The sequence below is a fragment of the Prionailurus viverrinus genome, chromosome E2 (assembly GCF_022837055.1).
Source record: "Prionailurus viverrinus isolate Anna chromosome E2, UM_Priviv_1.0, whole genome shotgun sequence".
Taxonomy (NCBI): Eukaryota; Metazoa; Chordata; class Mammalia; order Carnivora; family Felidae; genus Prionailurus; species Prionailurus viverrinus.
In genome coordinates, this window is record NC_062575.1 from 46,936,571 (window position 1) to 46,954,552 (window position 17,982).

The following is a 17,982-nucleotide window of genomic DNA, read 5'->3' on the forward strand; positions in this document are numbered from 1 at the left end:
AGCTACATCTGCAGCAACCCTATCTCCAAATAAGGTCAGATTCTAAAGTACTGAAGGTTAAGACTTCAACACATAAATTTGAGAGGGACATAATTCAACCTATCGCATTGGTCATACTGCCCATGCACCAGGGCTGTTGGGTTATTAGTTCATACCAATAAAGCACTTAGCTCCGTTCCTGTCACATAGTAATTGCTCAGTAATGTTAGTCTTATTGAGGGGCTTTGATGACCTCCTCTCTCGATGGGACCGTTGCCATACCTCCTGATTGACTCACTGCTTCTGTTCAAGCCTCTTCCGTTCCATTCTCCAGAGTTAGAAATGAAGTCATATCATAGCCCATTCGTAAACACTCCAGTGATTTCCCATTTCTAGCAGTCAGGATCTTAGGGCTAGAGGGAATAGAAAACCCAACCCAAACTGGTTTAAGGAAATTGAGAGATTATTGGCTTAACATAATTGAAGTCCAGGGGTAATCTGGTTTAGGTACAGCTTGATCCAGAGTTCAGATAATGTTATTACCAATACTGAGGTTTTTTTCTCCTTGATCTCTCAGATGGTTCCTCTGAGCTGTTTTTACTCATAACATTTAGGGCACCAAATGTGTGGGGGTTTTCCTCATACCAACCGATTCTCCAACTCTCCAGATGCCAACTGGGTATGTTGCCATTCAATTCATTTCTGACACTAACTACCCAGAGTTAGCACAGACCCTGCAGGTTAAGGGCTCAGTCCCACAAGACTGCCCCCACTTCAGACACCAGTAGAAAATTCCAGATTGCCCCCTGTACTTCTGACCAACTGGCTGTAAATTGGGGTTCCAATAACCCCCTTCTCGGGTTTGATGATTTGCTGCTAGAATGGCTCACAGAACTTAGGAAGACACTTTCCTTACGTTTCCTGGTTTATTACAAAGGTTGTGACTAAGGAACAGGCAAATGGAAGAGATGCATAGGACAAGATCCAGGGGAAGAGGCACAGGGCTTCCATGACCATTTCAGGCACACCACCTCCCATGTGTTCACCAACCTGGGAGCTCTCCAAACCTGGTGTTGAGGGGCTTTTATGGAGGTTTCATTATGCAGGTACTGTTGATTAAATCACTGAACGGGGATGGTTAGCTCTATCTCCAGCCCATCTCCCTTCCTGTAGGTTGAGGGATGGGTGGGACTGCCAGTTCCAACCCTTTCACCATGCCTTGATCTTTCTAGTGACCAGCCCCTTTCCCGAAGCTATCTAGGGGCCTCTCAGCCAAGGGTGGCTTTATTAGCATAAATGCAGGTGTGGTTGAAAGGGGCTTGTTAGGAATAACACAAGATGTTCCCATCACCCCTGTCATTCAAGAAATTCTAACGATTTTAGGGGCACCTGTGTGACTCAATCGGTTAAGCGTCCAACTTTGGCTCAGGTCATGATCTCGCAGTTCGTGAATTCGAGCCCTGCATCGGACAATGTGCTGACACCTCAGAGCCTAGAGCCTGCTTCAGGTTCTGTGTCTCTGCCCCTCCCCTGCTTGTGCTCTGTCTTTGTCTCTCAAAAATAAACAAACATTAAAAAAGAATTTAAAAAATACATATATAAAAAAAGAAACGTTAAGGATTTTAGAAGCTTTGTGTCAGCCACCAGGGACAAAGACCAACTATATATTTATCACAGTTCTGGTTTCAAGTTGGTTGTTCTCTGATAGTTACAAGATGATTGCAACAAATCTCAGCCTCAGCCTTGAATTATGAGGCTCAAGTCCAGTGGAAAAAGAGAATGAAAGACCTTTCTCGTGGGACCTTCTCCAAAAGTTCTTAAATTCACTGTGTGTCGGCTTAGGTCACGTGCCGCAACCATTACCATTGCCACGACCGGGGGAAGACAGGATGCCTTCGTGGGCTTTGTTAGGCCGGGGTCAGGGCTGGAGCTCCCTGGATATCTATCTCGTGGCCTGAAAGTGGGGACTGTCTGGACTCCAAGTGAAAATAGGGTGCTTTGTAGGAAGAAGTCCTTGTGGCCTACACGTGCACCATGATGCAGCCCCTGCCATTCTCGCTCACGGCACAGCAGCCAGGCTTTCGTGTAGTTTCTCAAACAAGCCAAGCTGTTTTCCTACCTCAGAGCCTTGGTATGTGCTCTCCTCTGACCTTAAAATGCTCTCTGCCTGTTGGCTTTTCACCTGGCCTTGTCCTTCTTTGTTTATTTTTTTTTAAGTTTCTTTATTTATTTTGAGAGAGAGAGAGAGAGAGAGAGCATGCATGCACACACATGAGCGTGAGCAGGGAAGGGGCAGAGACAAAGAGAATCCCAAGCAGGCTCAGTGCTGTCCACGCAAAGCCTGTCATGAGGTTTGATCACATGAACCGTGAGATCACCACCTAAACTGAAATCAGGAGTCAGCTGCTTAACTGACTGAGCCACTCAGGCACCCCTGGTCTTGTCCTTCTTATCCCTCAGATCGCATCCTAAATGTCAAGTCTTCTAAAAGGCCCTCCTGGACCATCCTGAATCTAAACTAGGGCCCCTGTTATTCTCACCTGGCAAGCCTTCAGAGAAGTTATCGTATTTAATTATACATTATGTTTACCTTTACATGTTTAATGTCTGTCTTCCCCACAGGAAGGTCAAGCCCAGGCCTATTTATATTCCCTCCCATTGCGTCCCCGATACAGAATAGGTGCTCAAAAAAAACCAAAAAAGCAAAAAAACAAAAAGGTTTATTAAATGAATGTGGTTGAATTGGAATGGTTTACTCATTTAAAATTACTGCTAGCGTGTCACTGAACTGGAGCAGGGAATAATGACTAGCCGGAAGTATTAAAAACCTGAAGGGAAAGTTTTACTAGTTGATTAACTGAAATGCATGCTTCAGCCATATTTTTGTAGGCCTGTTGGCAGTAATGATGCCCAGAACTTCCTTTTAGAGTCTTGGGGCCAGTTGACCTCTCACCTACATCTCCTAACAATGAAAACTTCACGTTCACTGGAGTATGACAGTTAACACATGTTTTTAATTAGCCTGTTAGTCATCTTATATCTGAGGAGGCCAGGGAGTGGAAAGCTAAGGTCAAGTGTTTTGACCATGCTGCTTACACTTCAGAATCTCTGCGAGGAGATTCTTGTCAAGGATGGAAGCCTTGTTCCAGGTCACCCCCTTCTCTCCTAAAGCCACAGTCAGCCTCTTAGTGCAGAGTGAAGAGGTCGCCAATTTTCTTCCCTGGCAGAAGGCAGGTGTGGGAACGCTCAAGGATGTGGGGGTGTATCTTATGGAAGAGTTAATTTGGGCAGTCATCAGGTAAAGCAGAAATACTGTAGAGTGAGACCACCTTTAACCTTTCCTTAAGATGTCGAGCATTAGTAAAATAATAGATTTGGCTGCTGTAACAGACCCAGAATAGTAGTGGTGTAAATGAGAGAGCAGTTAATTTGTTGCTCATGAAACAGTTTGAGAGTGAGCAGCCCGGGGCTGACACGGCGGCTTCGCAGTGTTGGGGGCTTGCCAGTTTGTCACTCCCCATTCCCGGGATGTTGCCCTCATCTGCGTGGTCCAGGATGACTCCCCACCGTCATGGGCATTCCAGCCCAGGGGAAGGGAGGATGTGAGAGAGAAGACAGAGCCTCCTTTAGTCTTAAGGCAGGACATTTTTTTTTTTTTTTTACCTAAAATTCATACAAAACTTACCCTTTTGAGTGTACAATTCAGTAGTTCTCAGTGTATTCACAAGGTTGTGCCCTATCATCACAATCAAATTGCAGAACGTTTTCATTACCCCCCAAAGAAACCCAGAACCTATTCACTCCCCCTTTCCCCCTCCTCCCAACCCCTGGCAACCACTAATCTACTTTCTGTCTCCATGGATTTGCCTGTTCTGGACCTTTCATGTAAATTGAATAATGCAATATCGGGCCTTTTGTGTCTGGCTTCTTTCACTCAGCATAATGATGGCCAGTACTTCATTTCTTTCTATGGCTGAGCATTCCTTTGTAGGGGTGTACCACATTTTGCTTCTCCATTCATCAGCTGATGGACCTTTGGATTATTTCCGCTTTTTGGCTCTTCTGAATGAAGTGTGAACTTTCATTTATGTATAAATTTTTATGTGAACGTATTCTTCTGTTTTCTTAGATGTATACCTAAAAGTGGAATTGATGGGCCATGTGGTGACTATGTTTTAACTTTTTGAAGAACAAGGCAGAGGTTCTTAATGTTGGTGTGTCAGGGACTTTCTGACATCTACTTCTCAAAAGTGAAAGTAAAGAGGTCATCTCCCTCTACCCCTCTAAATTACTGGAGTTCAGTTCTTGAATTCTACCACGCTTCAAAGGGGTGACCAGAGGTCATACACACCTCTTCCACTCCCATCTCATTGGTCTGAATTTGGTCAGGTGACCAAATTGCTGCAAGGGAGGCTGGGAACTATAGTCTTCATTCACATCAGCCATGTGCCTGGCTAAATGTAGGAGTTCAGTTATTAAAGGGAAAGGGAGAATGGGTATTGGGAGAAGAAGTCAATATTACACTATACCCCATGCAGCCAGTTTCTTTCTGAGGTTTGTTCTTTCTTCTGAGAAGCACCTGCCAAAGGAGTTTGCCTTTAGAGGCCACATTGGTATGAAAAATGTGCTTTTTGAAACACTAGATGCTACTCAGAGGGGCAAGCTGCTCCATGATGAACTGAGCTTGCCTGAGGAATAACATATGCTTGACTCTCATCTCACATTCACACCAGAACAAATGCTCATGAAGTGGAATAGTGGACATCTGTGCTATTTAAATTATTTGTCCTTTTTTAGGGGGTGAGAGGATTGAGGGGGTCAGGTGCATCATTGAATATGTGTGAGGTAAACATTTGATGCAACTTCTTTGTACCTTTTGCTGTGCCATAGATGTGTGGTTGGCTTCTCAAATGACCAAATGTTGGTATTGTATTGGAATGCTTGATTCTAAGTGTCAGAACTCATCTTAGATCACCCAAGGCAGGTGGGGACTGATTTATCAGCAACAAAGAGAGTGGGCAGCTTGGGTGTACAGAGGTAGGAAATTGCAGGACACGTATGGCCCATTGGCAAAGTGACCCCCCATGGTCTTGGTTGTAGGGGTTGAAGAGCAGTGATACTGATGATAATAATGGTAACAGCTGGTCTTTATTGATCACTTACTGTATACCTGGCAGGGTGCATGGATGAATTCATTTTACAGCAACCTTGAGAGCTGGACCCTGCTGTGTCACCATTTTCCTGATGCACAGGGATTAATTGACCCGCTCAAGATCATGTTTGTTTATTTGTGGTAGAGGTAGGATTTGTCCCCAGAGGGTCCACTTGTGGCCTGTGCTTTTAATTTACCTTAGGAGGAAGGAGAGGGGGAAGGTAAAGTGCAGGAGTAGAGGCTTGAAATTCTGGACAGAAGAATGTGTGTTTACTTTCATGCCTTTGTTTCCCCAGTATTTATTTTTAACGATGACTTTTGAGTTTCCATAATTGTGCCATCGCAGTGGTACATCTCCCCCCTCCTTAGCGCCACCATGTAAAAGCTCAAGTGACTACTGATCTCTTTCTCTATCAATTCTAGGCCAGCCCTCAGCCTGGTTTCAGGTTTTAAGAGCCAGTGTTTTACTGTCCTAGTTTTAAACATGAATTTTTAAAAAAAGCAGTTGATTTGTTACTAAGCACATATTTACGGCGCGCACCAGGTGCCGGGGACACACAGGTACATCATTAAGCAAGTCCTTGCCCTCATGAAATTGACGATCTGGAAGGGAGGCAGAGGATTTAGACACTAAACAAATAACTTCACAAACATTGATTGCCACCGTGATAAATACCATAAAGTGGAAATATAGGGAACTTGGAGGGCACATTAACGTGTGGAGCAAAGGGCCAGACCCAGGGGTCGGGGAAGGTGGCGAGGGGGCTTCGTGAGAAGGTGTGTGTCTGTGCAGAGCCCTGAGGCCGAGAGGGCAGCATCTGGGCAGAGGGGAAGCAGACCACCTCCAGGGTGAAGTTGAAAGGCCTAAGTACTGGTCGTAACCTGCCAACTCCCACTGGACTCTGAGGAGAATGCCTGCCGTCAAGGCTCCGCCCACCCCCCACCCCCCCAGCAAGTCGGTTTCCTCATCTTTAAGATGGGAGCGGCGACTTTGGTCATGGTGTCCACTGCGTTGGTTCCTGTGAGGGGTAATTGAATATTGTAGACAAGACCTCTAGAGCTGCTCCAGGCATGCAGCAGGGGCTCTGTGGGTATTAAGTGATTAAACCTTTTATGTTGTGGGACTTAAAAACAGCTAATAGAAAACCAGAATCCAAGTTAGGAAAGTGCTTGACAGGTGGGCTACCAGACATGGTGTGGGGGTGTGAGGCGCAACCACTGGATACCACCCCCCTGGGAGGCATTCAGAAATGTGTGGAGCCGCTTGGTCTCACGGTAACATGGGGGCCAAGAATGTTAAATTTCCTGCGATGCAGAAGACTGATGTCGTAGCGCGGGATTGTTCCACCCAAAGTGCCGGCAGTGGTCCTCTGGGGACGGCATCCACTAACGTAGCTCTTTTGCTCTCCTTCCTGCTCCTGTTGGATTTCCTTCCCTACATGGAAATATGGCTGTGTGTGTAGGTGCAGGCTGCCCGTGAATGCCCCGGCCACCAGTTCCACCTCCTACAATGTTCACAAGCTGCCCCCAGCCTGTGGCACTGGGAAGCAGTGCCGGCTCACTGGCAGGTGTGAAACCAAGTAAATAGTCCTGGTTTATCAGTCAGGGTTCTTGGGTTGCAGGCAATAGAAACCAGCCTGGACACGTGCACTAGAAGTAAGACTGGGGTCAGGCAGCCCTGGGGCATCTTGAGGCGGGTATTCGGGGCCACGTCTTCAGGGCTGTCCTGGCAGAGGAGGAGGCGGTGAGGTGGCAGTGAAGACTGTAGCTGGCGTGAATCCCAACCTCACTGCTGCTTCACAAGTTTCCCAGTCTTTCTGTGCCTCGGTTTGTCAGCTGAAAGGGATAAACGTAGAGTTCCCGCGAGGACCTTGTAAGGTGACACTTGGGACTTTTAAAACAGTGCTGAGTAGAGTATGTGGCTAGATAAAAGCCACTATTTTTATTTTATTCCTGTTATTATTATCATTATTTTGTTATTTGTGTCGTGAGTACGTTATTAGTAGCATTAGTGTTATTTTTGTCAGCAGCTTGGAATTCACATTCCTGAGGAAGAGCAGCTGATTGGCCCAGCTTGGATCATGTGGCTGGGCGGGGCCTGTGATTCGCCATGCTGGCCGCCCACTGCCCTACCCCCAGGCCCCTGGTTACTTGCCTGTTTTGTGCCATGGCCTGTGCTGAGCACAGAGGACACAGAGGAGACAGTGGTAACACAAGGTATCTTCCTGACAGGTCTCAAAGTTCAGAGGGAAAGAGCTGGAGAATGAGGATCCTGGTTAAGACCAAGTGCCTAGAACAACACTTGGTCCTTAGGAGGTCAGTAAATAGTTCTTTTTTTGTTTTAAGTTTATTTGTTTGTTTGTTTGTTTGTTTATTTATTTATTTATTTATTGAGAGAGCAAGAGAGAGAGGACCAGCGGGGGAGGGGCAGAGAGAGAGGGAGACACAGAATCTGAAACAGGCTCCAGGCTCCAAGCTGTCAGCACAGAGCCTGACATGGGCTCGAACCCATGGACTGCAAGATCATGACCTGAGCCGAAAGTCGGATGCTCAACTGACTCAGCCACGCAGACGCCCCCCACCCCCAGTAAATAATTCTTGAATGGACAGACACACAGGAAAATGCAAGAAGTTTATGGGAGCACACAACCAAAGCATCTACTCTCTATAGCCACCACTGATTTTAAAAGAAGCTCATGGTTGCACCTGCAGTTTCCAGGTAAAGTGCAGAGGGGCATGTGCCTGCATGTTCTTGGACACAGTAGATGTTTAATAAATGGCCACTGAATGATCTCCTAGGTGTGTAGCCCTGCAGCCCACCCAGTGTGATGGTTGGGGACAGACCCAGAATTGGGGAGCTGGCTGCCTTTTCTGTGGAACAGGATGTGTAGACGTGGCTCCAGGATGCATCTCTGTGGAATGCGGTTGCTAATACAAATGAACTTCCTCACGTCACAAGGCATCTATTATGTGAACAGTTGGATGACTCACTGTGGGCCTGGGCGGGCTCTCAAGGGGAGTTTCATAGCCGCGGTTACGTTTCAGGCTTCCCTTCAGAGAATGGCTTTTCTCCACAAAAAAGACTCTTAATAAGAAAGATAATAATAGCTAGCACTTTCCAGGTGCCTGACACTGTTCAAAGGGATTAACCCATGGAATCCTCATTACATCCCATGAGGGCAGTATTAACATGATCCCCATGGCGCTGAGACTCAGGGAGGAAAAATACCTTTTGGGTTCCCAGCCAGTGAGGAAGAGAGTTGGTATTCTGGCCACAGTCTCTCACTCCAGAGCTCAGGCTCTTCACGCCATACAGTCTCCTTTCTTTCCGTAGTACTGAGTTTAAAACAGTATTTCATTAATTTGCACACGGTACCTCAGTGAAAAATAAAATCAACTTTCTTCCTTCCCCTGAAGCAGTCACAGAAGCAGAAGCAGCCACTGTGGCCTGTCTCCTTTCAGAAAGTCTCTGTGTATGTACGACTACTGTATAAATGCTGGCCAGACTCTCATCAACACCGAGGGCAGCAGGCCACAGTCCACGGGCCATATTTGGCTCCACTGCCTGTTTCTGTAGGACCCAGGCTTTTACACTTTTACATTTTTAACGGTTGAAAAAGAATCAAAAGAACATTTCATGACGTGTGAAATCACACAGCCTTTGGGCTTCCGCATCCATGAATAAAGTTTTACTGAAACACAGCCAAGCTCCTTTGGTTGTGTATGGTGTGTGGCTGCGTCCACACCGACAGCAGAGGTGAGCAGTTGCGACAGAGACCACATGGCCCCCAGACTTAAAGTATTTACTCTCTGGGGGCTCTGCGGAAAGGGTTTACTGATCCTTGCACCACACGCTTTCCTTCAATAGTGTGTCGTAGAGCACTTTCCTTGCAAGGTGACTGTGTTCCCTTCCCCCTCACCCATTTGTTTCATGGAGACAGCTGGGCTGCAAATTGTGGGCCAAGCCCAGGTGTGTGGCAGGAGGTGGATTGGTTGGTGCATCCACTCACGCTCACCCTAAGCATTTCTTGGGCACCAGCTGCGTGGCAGGCTCCCGGCTGGCAGCCACAGCAGGTCTGGGCCTGCGCTCAGGAATCCACAGGCACGTGGGGGAGTCAGACATTCTCAGGCAGTCCTACCCAAGGGTGCATTCCGGTGCCTTCTCTGACCCTCTCTGTCCATTACTCCTGCTTTGTTTTTACTTGTGACCCTTTTTAAAAATTAGGCCTTGCATTTATATGCTTGAAAAGTCCACCTGTGTGTGTGTATGTGTGTGTGGACACACAGTGACAGGTCTTTCTCTGCTACTCCTTTTCCTGCTTGCCTTGTTCCTCCACCCCTTAAGCAATCATTTGTATTAGTTTTTGCATATCCTTCTAAAGTGTTTTAATGCAAATACTGATAATCTATTTTTATACCCCTTTTCCTTATACAAAAGGTAGCTAACACCCTATCCTACACTTTGCAGTTTTTTGTTTCTTTTTTTAAATCTCTGTTTATCCAGTCCAGTGGTTGAACACTAGGGGTTAATTAGGGGAGAGAGAAAGGTGTGTATTGAGGAAGAGCATGTATTGAGAAAACAGCATGAACAGCATGTGTGGAGGTCCTGGGGAGTGTGGCTTCCTCCAGGCAGAGGGAGGGCCTGTGAGTTAAAGCAAAGAGGAGGGCCTTGTTCTGTCTGCCAGGGCCTGAAGGTCGAGGGAGGAACTGTGGCCTTGATTCTAGGAGCACCTGGGTGTGAGGTTCTGCTCTGTTTCCTTACATGCCCTGATTTTCTCTGTGGCCAAGTGCATGTGGCCTTTATCACGTGTGGCAAAGGAGAGGCCAAGAATGTCCTTGAGATCAGGTTATTGACTGTGGTTGATAATGAAAGAAAATTTCTCTTGTAAGCTCTTCCTAGGAGTTGTGATCTAGTATCTAGTGGTTTGCAGGCCTGTGCCTCTGGCCTCAAGGGTCCTTACCAATCATGTGACACAGGACAAGTCCATCACCTCTCGTCTTTTCGGTAGACACAGTCACGATGCCAACCACAGGGGTTTTTGGAGGGTGACACACACACACCGCGCTCAGTTCCGAGGTTGCTACATAGTAAATGCTCAATATGTGGTAATGAGGTCTTCATTTATTTTTATAGGCTTGACTTGGGCTCACACTTAACATAGCTCACAATGAAGACTTTTGATTTGGGAGCCTGATCACCTGGATACTTATAACCCCTCTCTGCCAATTACTGTCTACGTTGGGCAAGTAACATAACCCCTGCATCTTGGTTCTTTGCTGAGGAGGAAAGGAGTTAACATTTGTATTGCACTTGAAATAGTGCATGCAAGTAGTGACATCGGTGGATGCCAGCTATTATTATTATTATTATTATTATTATTATTATTGTTACTGCACACACTCTGCTTTCTGTCAGAGTCTCTACATTAGACTCTGGGGAACTTAATGTCAGTGATAGCAGTGCCACCATCATTTCAGGGAAACAGTGCCCTTTGTTACCATTAACACCTCACCACTTCCAAAAAACACCCTTCTACAAATACCTGGAGCAAAGGATTGCCTATTTAGTCAAGAATGGTAATTCCACTAGACTTCTCTTTATATGTCATGGGCCATATAAAACCACGTGACTGCCCTTAACTGCAAGGACGGCTGGGAAATCTAGAATTTTCCTAATTGTCTCTCCCAGTAGAATAGAAATGCGTTATCACAGGGGTGCTCCGTAAGTATTTGCAAGTCTAACCATCAGGAGGGGCTCTCCTCCCAGCATATGACACATGTCCACATTGTTGGGGTTGATTTGCAGAAAGTGACCCATGGATTGTGGCAGAACTCCTGGCCTCCAACCTGAAGTGCTGGAGAAAGTTTGTGAGGGACACAGTTCTAAAGCCCCTTGAGTTGTATCCATCTAATCAGGGCAACAATTATACCTCCTAGATCAAAGTCGAGAGGCAGGCTCTGGGGAAGAATGACTAGAGCAGCTGGAGAAAGGCTGCAGAACCGGTTTTTTTCCATGCAGGTCTGTTTACCTACTTGCCTGTTTGCCTAGAGGACCATCCCATTGGCTCCTAGAGGCCTTCCAGGTCATCACCTCCCTTGGGCTGGGCCTCTTTTTGCAGATGGCTGGGCCCCCTTGGGCCAGGGAGTGCCTACTGTGTGTCAGGGCACTGTCCAGGGTGCTGGAGATAACAATAAGTAACACTGTGCACCGACCATGTGCCAGGCATTGCAGGTGCTTGGTTAACTCAGTTAACCCTCTCAGCAGCCCCAAGAGATGGGTCTGCATTAGGCCCATTACAGACATGTGAAAAAGCAAGTCTTAGTTAAAAAAAACAAAAAAACAAAAAACGGGGTTCCTGGGTGGCTCAGTTGTTTGGGTGTCTGACTCTTGGTTTCAGTTCAGGTAGTAATCTTACAATTCGTGGGATTGAGCCCCGTGTCAGGTGCTGTACTGACAGTGTGGAGCCTGCTTGGAATTCTCACCTTCTCTGCCCCTCTCCAGCTTGAGCTCTTGTTCTCCCTCTCAAAATAAATAAACTTAAAAAAATCAAAATAAAACCCTTACTTTTCATAATGTTCATTTTTTTTAATTGAATATCTGGTATTTCAGAATAACATGAACCTTTTTATTGATGGCTTATTTTGTTAGCCTAATTTTTTTTTTTAGTATTTATTTATTTATTTTGAGAGAAAGAGGGGGAGAGAGAGAGAGAGAGAGAAAGAAAGAGAGAGAGAGAGAGAGAGAGAGAGAGAGAGAGAATATGAATGAGCCAGGGAGGGGCAGAGAGAGAGGGGACAGAGGATCTGAAGCTGGTTCTCTGCTGACAAGAGAGAACCCAATGCGGGACTAGAACTCCTGAAACATGAGATCATGACCTGAGCCGAAGTCGGATCCTTACCCAACTGAGCCACCCAGGTGCCCCTAGCCTGATTTTTTTTTAAATAGTGTTTGCTTTTCAGAGCACTTTCAGATTCATAGCACAATGGAGGATACCCCCTACCCATGCACGGTATGGGGGTGCATACTTACCCCACCCATGCATGGACCTTCCCTGTTATCAACATCATCCACCAAAGTGGTACATTTTTACAATTGATGAACCTACAGAGACATGGCGTCATCACCCAGAGTTCATAGTTTACAGACTCTTGGGGTACATTCTGTGAGTTTGGACAAATGTATAATGACACATACCCACCATTGTAGTATCATATAGAGTAGTTTCACTGCCCTAAAAATCCTGTGTGCTCCACCAATTCATCCTTTCCTCCTCCTAACCCCTGGCAATCATCAATCTCTTTGCTGCCTGCATTGTTTTGCCTTTCCCAGGATGTTGTATGATTGGAATAATACAGTATGTAGCCTTTCCAGATTGGCTTCTTTCACTTAGTAATTACACTTAAGGTTTCTCTATGTCTTTTTACGGCATGAGTAATATTCCACTGTTTGGATGTACCAGAGTTTATCCATTCATCTACTGAAGGACGTCTTGGTTACTTCCAGCTTTTGGAAATTATGAATAAAGTTGCTATACACATCTCTGTGCAGGTTTTTACATGAACAGAAATTTCTAACTCCTTTGGGTAAATACCAAGGAGCATGATTGCTAGATCGAACGGTAAGAGTATGTTTACTTTTATAAGAAACCACCAAATTGTCTTCCAAAGTGGCTGTACCATTTTGCATTACCATTAGCAGTGAATGGGAGTTCCTGTTTTCCCACATCCTCACAAGCATTTGGTGTCAGTGTTCTGGATTTGGCCATTCTACAAGGTGTGTGGTGGTATCTCGCTGTTGTTGTTTCTAAGTAAGCTGTTTGCTCATCATGGGACTTGAACTCATGACCCTGAGAGTCACATACTCTACTGACTGAGCTAACCAGGTGCCCCTCTTGTTTTAATTTGCATTTCCCTGTTGAATATAATGTGGAGCATCTTTTCATATGCTTGTTTGTCATCTGTGTATCTTCTTTGGTGAAATGTCTGTTAAGGTATTTGGCCCATTAGGGGCGCCTGGGTGGCTCAGTCAGTTAAGCGTCCGACTTTGGTTCAGGTCGTGGTCTCATGTTTAGTGAGTTCGAGTCCCACGTCAGGCTCTTTGCTGACAGCTTGGAGCATGGAGCCTGCTTTGGATTCTGTGTCCCTCTCTCTCTGCCCCTCCCCGACTTGTGCTCTGTCTCTCTCTATCAAAAATAAATAAACGTAAAAAAATAAATTAAAAAAAGATATTTGGCCCATTTTTTAAATCTCTTGCAAATATTTTCTCATAATCTGTGGCTTGTCTTCTCATTCTCTTGACATTGTCTTTAACAGAGCAGAAGTTTTGAATTTTAGTGAAGCCCAGTTTCTCAACTCTTTTTTTCATGGATCATGCCTTTGGTGTTGTATCTAAAAAATGATCACGATACCCAAGGTCATCTAGGTTTTCCCCTGTGTTATCATCTAGGAGTTTTAGGATTTTTTGTTTTACATTTAAGTCTGTGAACGGTCCATTTTGCATTAACTTTTGCAAAAGATGTAAGGTCTGTGTCTAGATTTGTTTTTCTGCATGTGGATGTTCAGTTCCAGCACCATTTGTCTAAAAGATTATCTTTGCTCCATGTGTCATCTTTGCTCTTTTGTCAAAGATCAGTTGACTGTACTTATGTGGGTCTATTCAGTTCCATTAATCTATTTGTCTGTTCTTCTACCAATACTACACTGTGTTAACTACTGTAGCTTTGGTTTTTGTTGTTGTTGTTTAATTTTTCTTTTAATATTTATTTTTTGAGAGAGCATGAGTGGGGTTGGGGCAGAGAGAGAGGGAGACACAGAATCCAAAGCAAGTTCCAGGCTCTGAACTGACAGCACACAGCCCGACTCAGGGCTCGAACTCACAAACCATGAGATCATGACCTGAGCCAAAGTTGGATGCTTAACTGACAGAGCCACCCAGGCATCCCTTAACTACTGTAGATTTGTAATTGGGTATTATCAGTCCTCTGACTTTGTTCTTCTTCTTCAATATTGTTTTGGCTATTCTAGGGCTTTTGCTCTCCATGTAAACTTTAGAATCATTTTGTCAATATTCAGAATCACTGGGATTACATTGAATCTACAGATTAAGTGGGAAAGAACTGATATCTCTTTTTTTTTTTTTTTTTTGAGATGAGGTTTCACTGTGATGCCCAGGCTGAAGGCACTGGCTGTTCACAGGCATGATCCCACTACTGACTAGCACAGGAATTTTGACCCTGCTCCATTTCCAACCTGGGTTGATTCACTCCTCCTTAGGCAACCTAATGGTCCCCTGCTCCTGGGAGGTCACTGTACTGATGCTGAACTTAGTGCTAACACCCAGTGGGCATCCTCATGCCTCAGCCTCCCGAGTAGCTAGTACTACAGGCATGCGCCACCACACCTGGCTGGAAAGAACAGATACCTTGACAACACCGAATCTTACTATTTATGAACATAGAATATCTCTCCATTTATTTAGTTCTTTGATATCTTCCATCAGAATTTTATAGTTTTCCTCTTGTACATATTTTGTTAGATTTATACCTAAGTATTTCATTTTGAGGGATGCCAATGTACCAAGGTATTGAGTTTTTAATTTCAAATTCCACTTTTTCATTGCTGGTATATAGGAAAGCAATTGAGTTTTTATATTGACCTTGTATCCTACAGCCTTGCTATAATCAACTATTCCAGGAGCTTTGTGTTTTCTTTTGGTTTTTATTTGATTCTTTAGGATTTTCTACACTTATGATCATGTCATCTGTGAACAAAGACAGTTTTATTTCTTCCTTTCCAATCTGTATACCTTTTATTTCCTTTTCTTGTCTTATTGCATTAGCTAGGACTTCCAGCATGATGTTGAAAAGTAGTGGTGAGAAGGGGCATCCTTGCCTTGTTCCTGACGTTAGTGGGAAAGCTTTGAACTTTTCAAATCAAGTACAATGTTACTGGGGCACATGGGTGGTTCAGTTGAGCATTCAGCTTCAGCTCACGTCATGATCTCATGGTTCATGGGATCGAGCCCTGTGTCAGGGTTTGTGCTGACAGTGCAGAGCCTGCTTCGAATTCTCTGTCTCCCTCTCTCTCTGCCCCTCCCCCACTCATGTGCATGCACTCACTCTCTCAAAAATAAATAAACATTAAACATTTTTTAAAAAATTAACTAAGATGTCATAGACTTTTTTTTTCATTCATTAGTTCACCTAAGCCAAATGTTTGGAAGGTGGGGACCTTGCATCCACATCTCTTAGCCCAATTCTGACCATGCGATAGGTTTTAAAAACATTTCTGAATGAATGAGTAAGTAAATGATGCATGTGGTACAGTGAACAGCTAAGCAGAACTTACATGGAGTATCTTCTGGGCAGATGTCAAATCAGGGTTAGAGAGGCACTTAGAGAGGTGGAGGGCAGTGACTGAAAGCAGACTCGAGCCATGGGCTGAGGTTCAAATCTGCAGCTTACTTGCAAGGCAGTGCCCTTTTCGGGACTTCAGCGTTCTCATCTGTGAAGTGAGGATAATAATAGGACCTACCTCTGAGGTGGCTGTGAGGGTTAAAAGAGTTGGAATTGTAAAGTGTCTGTCTCACAGGCACATGTGTAAGAGTTATCTATTGCTAGTGGGCCTTATGTGGGAGTTGTGAACAAGAAGAGTGATTGAGTTTTAGCTTCAAGTATGTGGAGTAACAGCAAGCTCGATTCCAGGGGAAGGTGAAGTTCAATCCAGTTCAACCAGTGACTTCAGCCAAAAACAGCTGTCCAGCAATGATCTTGTATTATATATATAAAATATAAAATTTTATACCCAACTCTGATCAACAAATTTGCTTAGTACAGATCTGGTTATAGAGGTGGAATTGGTGGAGTTGTGAGCAACTATGTGTTCTTTGTGGGAGAAGCTGGGAGAAAGATACAGCTGGGCTGAGTCTCCTGAGAACTCATTATTCTCAGATGCCCTGTTTTTCCAGTCTCAGGGAGCACTGCCATAAGCCCTGTGCAGGGGTGGCCTGGGCAATGGTTAAGGGCCCTGCGCTGCATTTGCTCCTTTACTAAATTGTGACCTTGGGCAAGTAACATCACTTTCTCAAGCCTTGGTATCTGTCTCCGTAAAATGAAGAACAAGTTCATCACAGGCTTATTAGTGAGCCTTGAACTAGTGAAGCACCTTGTACAGTTCCTGGCACATAGTAAGTGTGCATTAAAGCTGCATTAATATTATTGTAATAGTTTTTGTTGTTTTTATTGTTCTTTGGTTGCTGTGGAATATGGCTGGTCCCATACTCCACAAATAGAGTTTACAACTCTAGCAAACTAGAGCCTGTTGTTCTGGTGAACCCTTCCGAAGAGAGTCATCATTTCCTTAAACTGACTAGAAATAAAGATTCATGTATTCATTCAGCAATATTTAGAGGGCTTCTGCTCTGTGTCAGACACTCAACTAAAAGAGGATACTGTGTGATATGAGCAATTGGTGAGAGGGGTACCTTAGTGGGGTTAGGAAGCACCTGTCTAAGGAAGTGACATTTGATATGAGATTTGAAGGATGAAAAGGGGCCAGCCATGCAAAAAGTTGAAAAAAGAGGGTTCCTGGCAGAAAGGACAGCAGGTACAAAGGCCCTGAGGTAGGAACGAGTTTGGCAAGTTGGAGGAACAGAGAAGAGGCTGGCATGGCTTGAGTTGGATGAACAAGATTGAGAATGTGATGGGAGAAGTTTGTAGGCCCTGAGTTTGCTCCCTGAAGCCTCCACTTTCTTCCATCCATGAGAGTGTTTGGAGGAAAGGGCTGTGGGAGGCTGATTTTGGCATCTGGGAAGAGGTATGAGGGGACCAGAGGCCTGGCACCTGCCTCGCTCCAACTTTCTGAAGGCCCTTACTCAGAGACTCCAGTCCATGAGGAAAAGACCCTTTACCCCAGAGCTAGGTTCCCTGATTTAAAAAACATTTTTTTTAAATGTTTTTATTTACTTTTGAGAGAGAGAGTGTGAGTGGGGGAGGGGCAGGGAGGGAGGGAGACACAGAATCCAAAGCAGGCTCCAGGCTCTGAGCTGTCAGCACAGAGCCTGACACGGGGCTTGAACCCACGAACCACGAGATCATGACCTGAGCCGAAGTTGGATGTTCGACCGACTGAGCCACCCAGGCACCCCCTAGGTTCCCTGATTTTTTAGACAATAGTGTGGTTTACATTTTTATCCCAAAGGTGGTGGCTCAGCTGTGCTTTTTTTTTTTTTTTTTAATTTATTTATTTTGAGAGAGAGAATCCCAAGCAGGCTCTACACTGTCAGCACAGGGCCCTATGTGGGGCTCGAACTCATGAACCGTGAGATCATGACCTGAGCCAAAATCAAGAGTTGGACACTTAATTGACTGAGCCACCCAGGCGCCCCAAGCCCAGCTGTGCTTTGATGCTCTGTGTCTGAAGCCTACTTTCTTCTTCCCCAAAGTAGGACAACCGAAAGCTAGCTGCCCTGGCAAAGTGCCAAAGAACAGCGCAGCCAAATGGAGCCTGTTTCTTGGGGGGGGAGGGGAGAGGCGGGGATTAATGAGCTCTTTCCTTTGTGCCAGAGGTAAGGAAGGTATTAAAATACCAAGGCTTGGTACAATAGAGCAGCAGGTAGACTCCTAGACTTGGGTTTCAGCTCTGACTTCCCCACTTCCCCACCCATGGGACCTTGGGCAAATGATTTACCTGTGCCTTGCCTTTGCTTTCTCGTCTGTAGAATGGGGACAGTAGTTCCCATGCTTAGAAAAGTGCACACAGGAAGTGCTGGCTATAATTATCATCACCTTGCGATTTTACGTCACAGTGAGATGAAATCCTCTTTCCTCTAGTTGTTCATGAACAGTTACGAT

The 17,982-nt window shown here is 45.1% G+C and overlaps 1 protein-coding gene across 5 annotated transcripts in view; it reads left to right on the forward strand.

The window, feature by feature from the left end:
- SIPA1L3 (signal induced proliferation associated 1 like 3) overlaps window positions 1–17,982 on the forward strand; it is a 239,227-nt gene that overhangs the window by 45,799 nt on the left and 175,446 nt on the right. Inside the window, exon 2 of one of the 5 annotated variants that reach the window (XM_047834795.1) lies at window positions 7,364–7,447. The exons of 3 other annotated variants lie outside the window; for them this stretch is intronic. The gene's annotated coding sequence lies outside the window, so the exon portion shown is untranslated. Of the gene's footprint in view, window positions 1–7,363; window positions 7,448–7,617; window positions 7,851–17,982 lie in introns of those variants that run through there. One more of the 5 variants, XM_047834797.1, reaches the window with a different exon arrangement.